Source organism: Macaca thibetana, chromosome 17, assembly GCF_024542745.1.
Source record: "Macaca thibetana thibetana isolate TM-01 chromosome 17, ASM2454274v1, whole genome shotgun sequence".
NCBI lineage: Eukaryota > Metazoa > Chordata > Mammalia > Primates > Cercopithecidae > Macaca > Macaca thibetana.
This window is the reverse complement of record NC_065594.1, coordinates 72,425,050-72,437,869: the sequence shown is the minus strand read 5'-3', so window position 1 is coordinate 72,437,869 and position 12,820 is coordinate 72,425,050. Positions and strand designations below refer to the sequence as shown.

The following is a 12,820-nucleotide window of genomic DNA, read 5'->3' as shown; positions in this document are numbered from 1 at the left end:
GGAAAATCAATGGGAGGGCTACTGAGACTGTGCAGAATCAATCACAGCAATATGTCATGTAATGGTATGGCCTTTCAGTCATAGCTGCTTTCATAATCATTTGCATTTAAGATGGCACAAAACTGAATGCATGAACTTGTTTTTCTTAGTTCATAAGCCCCACTCAACCTTTCTTTATTTTTCAATACACTTAGAAACCCAAGCATTGGTCATTAACTGAAATAAAGAGGGGCTTTAAAAGGTTTTCAATGTTATTCATCCCTATACATCTCCGTATCTTGTGTTGAATTCATTCTTGCGTAAATTTACTTCTGGACCTTGTATTTAGCTTGCAAACCTTCATATTTAAAAATGATGTGACTATTAATATGTCTACCTAAAAGCTGTTTCTGAGGAGCCTAAAACAAATATAAGCAATAACTATTTGTAGCTCCAAGTGAATGGATAATCCAACTACAATAATCAATATACCACTTTCTGTCTTGCTTTTCTGATATGCTCTCAATGAAAGGACTTTAGGAGTTGGCCTCACCACAGGTCTAGGAGAACAGATAGAAGTTTAATGTGACTTTAGAAATATAAATAACAAACTTCTCATTCTTTTGATTATACATAGAAATATGATGGCATAAATAGCAGTTGGCCTTTTGTATCCATGGGTTAAGCATCCGTGGATTCAACCAACCATATACTGAAAATAGTTGGAAAAATATTATGTCTGTACTGAACACAGACATTTTTTCCTGACCATTACTCCCTATATAATGCAGGGTAACAACTGCTTACATAGCATTTACCTTGTGTTAGGTATTATAAGTAATCTAGAGATGAACAAAGGAAGTGGTTTCTTGAGATGAAATCAATCCTGGTGAAGAGGCTGTGAACATTGCTGAAATGACAACAAATGATTTAGAATATTCCATAAACTTAGCAGAGATGTGGTTTGAAAGGATTCAAAATTTTGAAAGAAATTCCACCATGGGAAAAATGCTAGCAAACAGCATTGCATGCTACAGAGAAATCTTTCATGAAAAGAAGCATCAATTGATGTGGCAAACTTTATCATTGTCTCCTTTTAATAAATTGTTACAGCAACCCCACTCTGATCAACCACCACTCTGATCAGTAGGCAGCTATCAACATTGAGGCAAGACCCTCCACCATCAAGAAGATTACAACTCGCTGAAAGCTCAGATGATTGTTAGCAATTTTTAACAATAAATTACTTTTAAAATTAAGATACATACACATTTTATTAGACATAATGGTATTGCACACTTAATTGACTATAGTATAATCTAAACATTACTTTTATATGCATGGAAAATGACTAATGTGATGTAATTGACACAGCTGCCTTGTAAAATATTAATTCAAATGAAATAATTAATTTGTTGACTATAATGAGTAAGTATTGATGCTACGATACAAAAGCTTTTGTTAAAATGTGGTTGGTTGATTTCCATGTCCTTTGATGTCTTTTTTAAAAACTAATTTAAATGTCTTACATTTGTTAGGTTAAACAGATTGATTTAAAATTCACTAAAACACTTATTTGGAAGACCTAGAAATTTTGCTTCTAAAATAATTATTAAAAGTTTGCTTCCATATATTTGAAAAATGGAGATTGGAAAAACTGTGTATTTAGTTACAAAGTCAAATACTCAAATATTTGATGGAAATGTTTCTAAATATTCATTTAAAATTATCATTACTTTGTACAAGTTACATACAAAAAGGAGGTCTCTGTCAAATATTAATCAAAGAGCATTTTTGCTATAAAAGGATAGATGAAGTATCCATGTTCTAAAATGTTAAGCTAAATAGCATATGACTGAGAAACTACTGTCAGCCCAGAAAATGTCAGCACATTTGGAACACTTGTTTGTTGTCGCTGTTGTTGTTTTTTAAAAAGGTGTTACTTATCTTTGAGTTTAGCAATACATGAGTTCCAGAAGGTCAATAGTGAATATCTGAGTACAACAGATTCTCATAAAAATTCTGAGCATTATTACAAACTATTAGTAAATTTCTTTTACAGTTATCAAGGAAGTCTTGTTTTAATTATGTAAACTGCATCAATAACATCCTATATCACTTTTCTGCATTTTCTGCCTCCAAATTCTTGTCGTAATCATTTGCCAATGAATGTTGTAATAGAAGAGACTTATTCTTACACAGTCTAATTTTCAGCAGTGATTATATTTGTATTGTTTTCCATAAAACATTGTTTTTACCAAAGACATTTATTTTTTGAAAAACGTATTTTCTCTGTTATGCTTCCTTTATTGGCTCAGGAAAAAAAAATTGTACATACATTTCAATATTTTAAAACAGAATTCAGCAAATATCTTAAGTTGAGATGTGTTAGAAACATCTATTTTCTTTACCAGTTTTACAGAACACCTTCTGTACTGAATAACTTGTCCTAATGCTTCTTTCTTCAAATTTTCAAAGAATGTCTCTTCATCTTCCAACAATATTTACTGATAAAGGAATTCATTTTAGCCATTTTGACTCTAGCAGGAAGAAGTTTTAGCCCCATAAAATACCAAGTGCATTAGTGAGTCTACAAACTTGTATTTTTAAAATTTAACTTCACAGGTATAAATATTTTTATCATTTAATAAAAAACAACAATATGGACTCATGTGTATTTTATGCCAATGTTAATTTCCAAATTACTAATATGTTAACTATTGCTATATGGATTATTATTTTCTTGTGTAGACCTCAGTATGTTCTCCCACAGTACTCAGTGCATAATTTTAAAAATTATAATGTACATTTAAAAGTAGAAAAAAAATAGCTGTACCTAACAAAATGGTACTATTAGGTGAGCTTTAGTAACCCATGTGTGCCATTAAATACCAAGCAAGGGTCTCAGGGATCTATAAGATAACAGCTAGGTCATGGCACGAAGTTAATAGTTATATGAAAATACAGAATATATGATTTAATAGTAATATCACATTAGAAAACGTCTAATGCTACTTTCAGGCTCTAAGTGCTTCTTGTCTGATTTTTATACTCATGAGAAGAAATGTGAACAGTTGGTAATTATTGGTAATATTTCAAGTTAAATTATTTAATTAAAATTTGCTTTCTTACTTTATTTTCATGTTTTAGAACAACTTAGTCTTCTGGCTTTAAGGGTAGTGTTATGAATTATGATTTCCTCAATATTGAACACACAAAAAAATAATTGTCTTAAGGCTTGTGTCATCCATAAAACAGGATTTCCATTTTTGGTGGTTAATAAATATTATACTGTGTCTTATTGATGTGGTTCATTGATTCAATTCATTTTAAATAAATTAGTCCTTTTATCGGCTTTAGAAATTTATGTTCATATTATGAGGGCATGTAAAAGAAACATATCTAGTGCTTGAAAAACAAGTTAGTAAAATTCCATACTGTATTCTGAGTTATATGTACATAGGTCAAACAAAAATGCCACCTTCCCAAGCATCTAGCTGGGTCCAGAAGTTCATACCACACTGGTGTCAAGCTTCATTTTTTATCCTGTATAAAAACCAAAAATCCCTGGAACTAGATGAAAGAAACACATTAAGGTCCACACCATCTTCAGTCTTTCAGGTATCTTTACTCCCTTTCTTGGATTCTCAAAAAAATGCTGCTCCCATCTTTGTAGAGTCAGTTATGTTTCTGTATATCAACTATTTGGTTATAAATTCTTTGGGGGTAAGGATTATGTGTTCATTTACTTATTCTTAGTACTAAGCCTAGTGGTGCCTGACACAGAGGAAACACTCAATATATGTTATGAGTTTTAGTGAAGTAAAAGAAAATCTCATTTTTCTGCGACGATATCGTCTATTTTTTATTCTCTTTACTGGTTTTACCTTGACTACTCTTTTGAGCTTATATTGTATACTTATCCTCCATATTCTTCAGTTTTCTCTAACTTTCACCATTTTTGCTAATTTTTCAACAAGTATGTTCTGTTGTCTCCCGCATTTCTGTGGAGTCTGCCAGTCATGATGAGTGAGGGAGTCATGACAGTCAATGAGGGCACATGAAATATGTGGCTACCAGAACCTTTCTTTTTCAGGTTACTGTCACAGAGAAGAGTCACACTTTGTCACAAAAGAACTCTTGGATCCTTTATTGGAGAAGGCTGAATGGGTCTTACGGATTATTTGTCTGACCCAGTAGGTAATTCTGTCCTAGTTTTATTCAAAGTAGTCCAGAACTGAGCTTAGACATTCTGCCCCTCACAAAGCATCTGGCCCATTTCTCTTGAAGGCCACATAGCACTGTGGCAAATGGGCAGGCTCTGGATTGGGCAAATGGAGGCCCGAATCTCTGCTTGCCACTACTACTTTTGTCATCTGGAGCATATATTTGCCTTTCTGTGCCTCCAGTTACACATCTAGGAAAGGGAGAAAACATAGTACCCACCCCATATGCCTAAGAGGCACATACAACAATGCCTTGGGCCAAAGTAAGCGTGGAAAAAGTGGTCGTTCTTTCTATTGTTTTCTTTGTACCAAATTTTCTGGGCTAGAACACAGAGCCCGAAACAAGGACTTCTAATTTTCCCTGGGCTCTTTCTGATAAATAGTCAGCGTTCTCTAGAACAGCACATCAAGTAATTTTGCTGTTGGGATCACCATACTATATGTCTTCATTCTTAGTCTTCCAGCTTGGAATGTTATTCCTGACATGAAAACAGTAACAGTTAATTTGAGAGAAAATATATTAGAATAGTGTGTGTTCTACATTGGAGCAGACACTGACGGGTGACAAATCAATGTGACCTCGGTGTCGGGGGGGTGGTGGTGGTGGTGCAAGAAGAACCTTCAGCAAAAATCATATCCCTTCTTGTTTAGTTTTTATATTTTTTTAGCCTTACTCCCTTTTTTTTTACTGATTTATCTGAGTAAATTACTAAATTCCTAGTTGATCTATAGTCAAAGGCCATTTCTTTTAAGACAAGTTGAGCGGCTTTAATCTGAAAATCTGAAGTTCAAAATGCTGAAAATCTGAAACTTTTTGAGTGCCAACATGATGCCACAAGTAGAGAATTCCACACTGACTTCATGTGATGACTCCTAGTCAAAATGCGGCCAAAACATTGTTTCGTGAACAAAATTACTAAAACTATGGTATAAAATTCCCTTCAGGCTATGTGTACAGGGGTATATAAAACATAAATATTGTGTTTAGACTTGGATCCCATCCCCAAGTTATCTCTTTATGCATATGTACACATTCCCAACCCCCCGCAAAACCTCAGGTCTGACACGCTTCTTATCCCAAGCATTTCAAATAAGAGATACTCAACCTGTAAAACCATTTATTGAAATTCTCTTAGCCTGAAGTGGAAAGGAAAGGAAAAAAAAAAGGAAAGGAAAGGGAGAGAAAGGGAGAGAAAGAGAATGAGACAGAAAAAGAAAGAAAGATGTCTTATATGCCTTAATTAAAAAGAAAAAAGAGAAAAACAGCTTTAGATTTTTACCTAGAATGTGGAGAAATATGCAGGCACAGAAGTTTATTTAGTTCCACAACCATGACAGCAGTCCAAGTGAATTAATTCATAATACTTTCAATGTTCATTATTATAAATCCACTTTTCACCTAAACATTGGACAAAAAAGGATTGCATGTTCTCCTATGTTTAATAGACCCCTAAGCACACTGTCAACGATTCCTAAAACATTAGTTCTAGGTCCAATATGGAAAAAGCCATGTTCCTGCTGATTTTCACTGCAGGAAAAGAAGGCCTGCTGATTCCCTCCCTCCTCCTAGAAGAACGGTATGCAAGTGCGGACAATACTTCTTCCCATCTCTCTGAGTGTAACACGGCGTTCTGCCGGTGACCTTTCCAATACACCAGAACAAAGATACACCTGTGACCCTGCTGCTCGGCTGAGCATCACACCTGCATGGAGGACAGTTGCCAGGATGTAGCAATGTGGCTTTTATCCAGGAACTCTGTCACAACATCCCATCATGTACTGGCCCCATTCAATTTATGAGCAAAACCAAAGCCCTGAAGACTTTAATGACAGGAAGGAGGACTGGCGCTACTCGTATTACTAGTGATCAGAGCAAAATGAACCTTGCAGAGCCAGAAACTATAAAGCCAACTGGCTAAACTCCACAGAAAACTGATTCTAAGCATGTTAATTGAGCATAAATTAATGTGAAGGCAGTAATGATCCATGTGAATTTCAGATGATTGACTATATCATTAATCTCCAAAGCATGAATAATGTGAACCCCTCCCTTCTCTTCTAAATGAACACTGAAAACACCAAAGAGCTAACTGGATATTGGTGTAGGGAAAATGAAGAAGCGGGTGAAACAGTAAAGGATCAACATCTGGGTTACTGTAATTCAGATGATCATTATGTTGATAATTCTCTGAAAAAGCCTACGGTGTTCACACACTTGATGGAGCATTTATACTAAAGCTATTTCTTATACATAATGTTTTTATTTTTTCTCTTAATTGTAAGATATATTTTATGTATCAAAACTTTCACACATATTATCCTTAAAATCTTATTTATTTGTTGCTTTAGGGATTCTCATTTTAAGTGCAGTGGTATTAACTGTTCCTTCTGTAGCTTCTCCCCACTTGTCACTAAAGTATTTAAGGTGACTTGGAAATAGTAAAAAATATGCATTACCATGCGCGCGCATGCATGCACGCGTGTGCGCACACACACACACACACTCTCTCTCTCTCTACAAAATTTAAAAAAAAATCCTAGGATTAATCATTAAGTGTTGCCAGGGCAGAATCGGGGAGACAATTCAGTTAACTATAAGATAAATGGGTTGGATTGGCAAAAATCATCAATATCTCATGGATGCATGCTTTGCTATTGAAAACAGGATAAACTTGCTGGTCTTAGAGAAGGTCAGGAGCTATTTTGCTTCTTTCCCACTGACTGATTCTAGCCCAGACACCCAAGGTACAAAGCAACTAGAAATCGTGACACCCAGAACTTCGCCACAGGGACCATTTGCCGCCCACTTCTCCAGCCTGCATTCCACCTCTCTCTTTCACCATATAACAAGAACCTAGCGAGATGGAAAATGATCACAGGTAAAGTGCTGCATGAGATGATGAAGTCAGGAAGGGTCTAGGAGTCATACAGGTTGATGAGTGCAGTTTCTCCCTTACTCAGTGGAAAATGTCAAAGAGCTAAGTATCAGAAGAAGGAGAAAATTATAGCCCTGGCAGCAAAATGACTTTACAAGAGAATTTGCATTTCTTAAAGTTAAAGGGAAAAACATACAAAGAACCATGGGGTTTGTGGGAAAAATATAAAAGCACAAAGAAAGTGAAACAACATCCAAAAATGATCACAGAAATCATATGCCCTTGAACAACAGAGATATCATTTACTCAGCTGGTATTTTTTGTAGGCTAAATGACAGCTGATTTCTCTGAAATAAATACAAAAATTCATTAGCAAAGAAGATCCCCAAATGAAAAACTAACATAAAGTAATTACAAGCATGACTGTTAAGAAATATTTCTAGAGAAAGACAAAAATGGAAAAAGAAAGCATAATTAAAATACACATTTGTGCTAGTGGAACCTCCAGTAAGTCCAGTCAATGTTGTGAAGGACAAATTTGAGATATTTTCCCAGAAAGCAGAAATGAAGAACCAAGAATAAAATGAGAGCCAACACAGCTATGGGAGATTAAAGATAGAAATCTATTCTAAAAATAGCAGATTTACTTGAGAAAAAGCCAGAATAATTAAAATAGATAAAAATACATTAAGAATAGAAATAAAGTCTGTTCAAGAATTTTAAAAGTCAAGCTAAACATATCAAACCAAAGAAAACCCTAACCTTTCAGATGAAATGAACTTATCCTTTTGTCTGTAAGATGCCTCTATAAGATACCAATCTAGATATTAACAAAGGTTTTAATTAAAATCATAACATTGAATTCAAATGATGGCAATGATCTACTTTAATGTTGAGAAAGGCCCACACATCATATGATCTTATTCTCCCTCACTTCATTCCATTTCCTAGAGGAGTGAACCGAGGCTCAGACAGGTTGCAAACTCTAGAAATAATGCTGACAACCATGGACTCATTGATTTGGTAATGGAGATGCTATCAATCTAACCACCCCTACTTATGTCTCACTCTGAAATTAAGACAAGTGAATTTTCATAGCCCACTATAGGTGGAAAATCAGCATAAGCCACAGATACAGCTGAGATCTACAAGCCAGAGCCATGTGGTTCCATTTAAAGTAACCCAGAGGTGGGTTCATAACACCAGTTCCTACAGATGGTGTCTTGATGCCAGCAGGAAAGCTCATATTCCATAAATTCAGTAACAGAAGACTGAATGTCCTGAGGCTTTATGTCAATTGTACGTGCAATAGTCAACACTGCAATTGAATGAATAATACTGTCCTAAAAGTTGAGTAAAAGGTAGCTCTCTGAAGCCAGTTGTTTGTATGCAGCTCAGCACAGAAAGCATGCTTCTAAGAAAGGATATTAAGACAAAATTCCCTCCTGCCATGTTCCCCACCATTCCCTTCGATGTAGGTCTTTTATTCTAACCCATCGGCATCTTAAGAGGTTGTTAAGTTATTAGGCTGGTGGGCATTTTGACATCCGTCAAATTAATTTATTTGAATTTTACTTGAAAGTGCGCCAAGATGAAGCCGAGTTATCTCTAAGTATAAGGATAAACATAAAGATGCCTTTTATTTTTCCAAAAAAAAAGCAAAAGAGGAAAAAATGTTTATCTAGAAACATTTTTTAAAGTAAAAGCAGTGTGTATAAGAAATTATGTTGTCAGAAGACAATGTCGTTAATTATATATCAAAAGTTGTATTGGTTTCTTTTCTAAGTAACCCTTAGATTAGGATGGTAACCCTATTTATGTTATCTGTATGTACAATAACATGTCTCAAAATCTCTTATACAATCTGGAATATTAAGCTTTCAACATTTAGAGTATGCATACAGCATATAATACATTAATTAGTAAAATGTGATTGTGTGTTTCAAGTGTAGTAATTCAGGAATCTGGTTCTAAGTATTATATTTTTAGTAGAATGAGCAAAAATATTCATTTCTACACTCATTTCTCAATGTCTCTCATCTCTCATTGCTCCCACGTTGAAGTGAACAGTGAAAAAAAATAATTTTCCCCCAACAGATGAAGGTGAATATGCCCTTGTTTGTTTTGCTAGCTTTTAAATAGCTGGTAAATTATAGAAATTTCGCCTTCTTGAAATCAGTTATTTCTGTCTTCCTTGGATGCCATATCACCATACTGTTAACTTTGATCTCTGAAGGGAGAATTCCAAATGCAATTTCTCTCTTTCACCTCGATCATATCTTTACTTGTTTTCCATTCCCAAAACATTTGTACAATGTCTCATCTGCATGAGGCACTATGGTGGTCACTGAAGGAACAAAGTAATGAAAAAATAAGTAAAAGATAAGAAAATGTAAGAGGAGACATTCTATCAAGGTGAGAGGTGTGTCGAGAGGTGATACTAAGCCTAAGATAATGAGACAATATCAGAGGGAATTAAGCAGAGAGAATCTTTTGGGGAAATATAATATTTTACCTAAGGAAAGATTTCTTTGATGCTTAAAGGGTCAGAGGTAATTAGAAGCAATGGGGAAAAAGGAATTCCCATTAGAGCAGACACAAAAGATAGGGGGAGGAGGGTTAAAAATACCAGGATGTATACAAGGAAATGATTAGCAGATTGATGTTGCTGGGATATAATATTTGAGGTAGGGAGAAATCATGATAGAGCCTATACCGTGAAATTCTTCACATCAAACTATTCTATTACTTAGCCACTTTCTTTTTCCTTTGAGTGCTTGTTACTATCCAGCATATATTACATATATATTTATGGTCTATCATTCTTTTTAGAATGTTATCTTCACAAGCACAGGATTTTTCTCTATCTTGTTCACTACTCTACCCTCAGTACTTGCAACAGATTTGCACAGAGTAGGCTCCCTGTCCTGCATAGAGAAATGCAGAAATGAATGAATAAATTGAGTGCTTAAAATCTTATCTTTCAAAGCCATCTTCTGATTTCAATTACTTTTCCAGTTTTAGCACGACCTAAAATACAAATTCTTCATGATTTCCAATCACATCAATATTTTTATTAAATTGTTGTTTAATCTCTATGACTTGACTAATTTATTGCCTGTAAAGAGAATGTCGTTTGAGTAGGGCTCCAGCTAATATGCTAATTACCTGTAAAGTTATAAAACTTCAAGACAGAATTAATCATCTATAAAGCATAGATCTTAAGAACTTCAACTCTAGATTCATACAGCCAGTAGCAGCTTCTCTATTTACAGTGTGTCCTTGGGCAAGTTACTTAATGTCTCCATACTCGTGTTTCCTCAAATGTGAAAGAATGTTACCCACTTCACTATTATTGAGAATATCAGATTGTACAAAATCTGTGAAACTCTTAAAACAATACACACTGCATAATTCGCTTTGGTTTTTCTTGTATTAGCAGTTCTGTGTATGCCTGTCCATAATCATTATTATTATACCCAAATTGAAGGCACAGATCAGGACTTTAAAATTTTTGTATCTACTTATCTAATATGATATTCTATATATTTTTGGGTGATTAAAAAATGAATGCTCATTTATTGTGTTAAATCTTATAAGCAGGCCAGGCACAGTGGCTCATGCCTGTAATCCCAGCACTTTGGGAGGCCGAGGCGGGAGGATCACAAAGTCAAGAGATTGAGACCATCCTGACCAGCATGGTGAAACCCCGTCTCTACTAAAATACAAAAAAATAGCCCAGCACGGTGATGCACACCTGTAGTCCCAGCTACTGAGGAGGCTGAGGCAGGGGAATCACTTGAACCTGGGAGGCAGAGATTGCAGTGAACTGAGATCGTGCCACTGCTCTCCAGCCTGGCGACAGAGTGAGACTACAGCTCAACAACAACAAAAAATTAATTACAATAATTAAATACAAATGTATAAGCAGGACTTTCTTTTCAGCAATAGATCCATTCAATATACATAAAATGGTTTCATAATTTTTCAAATTCACAACAAATTCAAGCAAAAAATTAAAATAAGGTAAACCATTAAATGTATGAAGATTGTTGAAGTTTTTCACTTGTGCAGGATATATTTTATTCCTATGAATCAGCAAAGCTATTTCCACTTAATTCTGAATAAAGGCACCTCAACTTTTTTTCTTTCAAAATAATGTACCAGTTATAACATTTTCAATTCTCAGTGGTATAACTTGTAAATAACTTTACCTTGCTTTTAGAAATTCTGCTAACATCAGAGCAGAGATGTTACAGGTAGAGTGGGTGTGAGTTTATTCAGTGTTGTCTAAACTGGTTATGAAAACAATTGCACACTCTTATGTGAGAAGGGATTTCATCTATTCTGCCAGCTTTTGTAAATAACACATTTTCAAATACTACACTTACTGTGGAATGAAAAAATATTTGTAGAGAATCATTTATAGATGTTTTATAATGAAAGGACTGAAGCCAAAGAAAGCCAAATTCATTCATTCATTGTTTCATTTATATATTTACTCATCAAGCATTTGTTGAATTTCTATTGCTATTGCTGGCAAGAGATAAAAGTAAAAATGTAAACAGATGAGAAAAAAAAATCCTTGTGATGCTGTAAGATTAGAGGCAAACCCAATATACTCTGAAGACAAATGGTGGATGGGATGGTTGGGGAAGTAGTTGATCTTTCATTTGGAGAGTAGAGAATGATTAGGACAGATTTACCAATGGAAGTAATTCCTGAATAGCCTCTAGAAGAAAGGGTAGAAATTATTAGGGTGAGTAATGAGGCAAGAATATTCTAGGCAGAGGAAGCTGCATGTGCAAAGCATGAAGACGTAGAAATGCATATATTTAGGGAATCACATACTTGGGGGCCAAGGAAGTAGCAGAAATCAAGGTGTAGACAGAGGTACAGACTAAGTGGAAATATCTTCAGTGCAATGATCTGTATATGTATAATTCTAATATTCCAATAAGAGCCTCCTGATTCTTAGAATCATATTCTTTTCATAACACATTTTTTCATTTCTGTTTCCAGAAATTTTAATCGATCCTGTAATAGGCTATGGTAATAAAGTAAGACATACTCTTGAACCTAAAAGTATATTATGAATCAAAGGTAAAAGATTCCAAATAAATCACCCAGAGCCTTGACACAAAGTAGAAGAGCTTCCTACATTCTCTTCAGGGATATTATATATTTGAAAGACCACAAAACAGAAGAAACAGAGGCTGGAATTTCACTCTCTGAAATTTCCCCAGAATCACAAAATAAGAGTGCATTTTATAAGTTTGGTTAACTGTTATGTTTAAATCATATTCTGGTCACTCTCAAGAATTTATATGAGGAATATGCTTTATTTGGAATTTACTTTGAAAGAGACAGACTTTTCTTAGTTATAATTTTGTAATCTATTATTTAAAAATAATTTATGTAATCTATTTTTGACTTTAAGTTTTAAACTGACTTTAATCTTATTTACTGGGAAATTTTAATTTCTGAAATAAAAACTGTAATATTGTTCCTTAGAACTCTTTCATTCATATGAAGTTTTTGAAAAAGTGTGTGTTCCTATAATGATTCTACTTCTCTTAAAGTCCTCAGAGACAGCCTTTATTTTGCATTTTCATGCAGCTCATCTTCCAAGCTTTTTACTACTATTAAATACAAAGTCTGATATGTAGTGGATGATTATTTTTAAGTTCCTATTTAAATTAACATACAATAAAATTGACCTTTAATGTGGCATACAGT

General features: G+C 34.4%; 1 protein-coding gene and 2 long non-coding RNA genes across 4 annotated transcripts in view; 1 reads left to right on the top strand and 2 right to left on the bottom strand.

Moving 5' to 3' along the window:
* LOC126940793 (uncharacterized) overlaps window positions 1-1,352 on the top strand; it is a 33,430-nt gene extending 32,078 nt beyond the window's left edge. Inside the window, exon 4 of the long non-coding RNA XR_007720920.1 lies at window positions 1,093-1,352. This is a non-coding gene — a long non-coding RNA (uncharacterized LOC126940793). The remainder of the gene's footprint in view (window positions 1-1,092) is intronic.
* The window catches only part of GPC5 (glypican 5), a 1,466,403-nt gene that overhangs the window by 331,454 nt on the left and 1,122,129 nt on the right, over window positions 1-12,820 (bottom strand). The window lies entirely within an intron of this gene.
* The window catches only part of LOC126940792 (uncharacterized), a 288,273-nt gene that overhangs the window by 90,928 nt on the left and 184,525 nt on the right, over window positions 1-12,820 (bottom strand). The gene's annotated exons all lie outside the window — the stretch shown is intronic.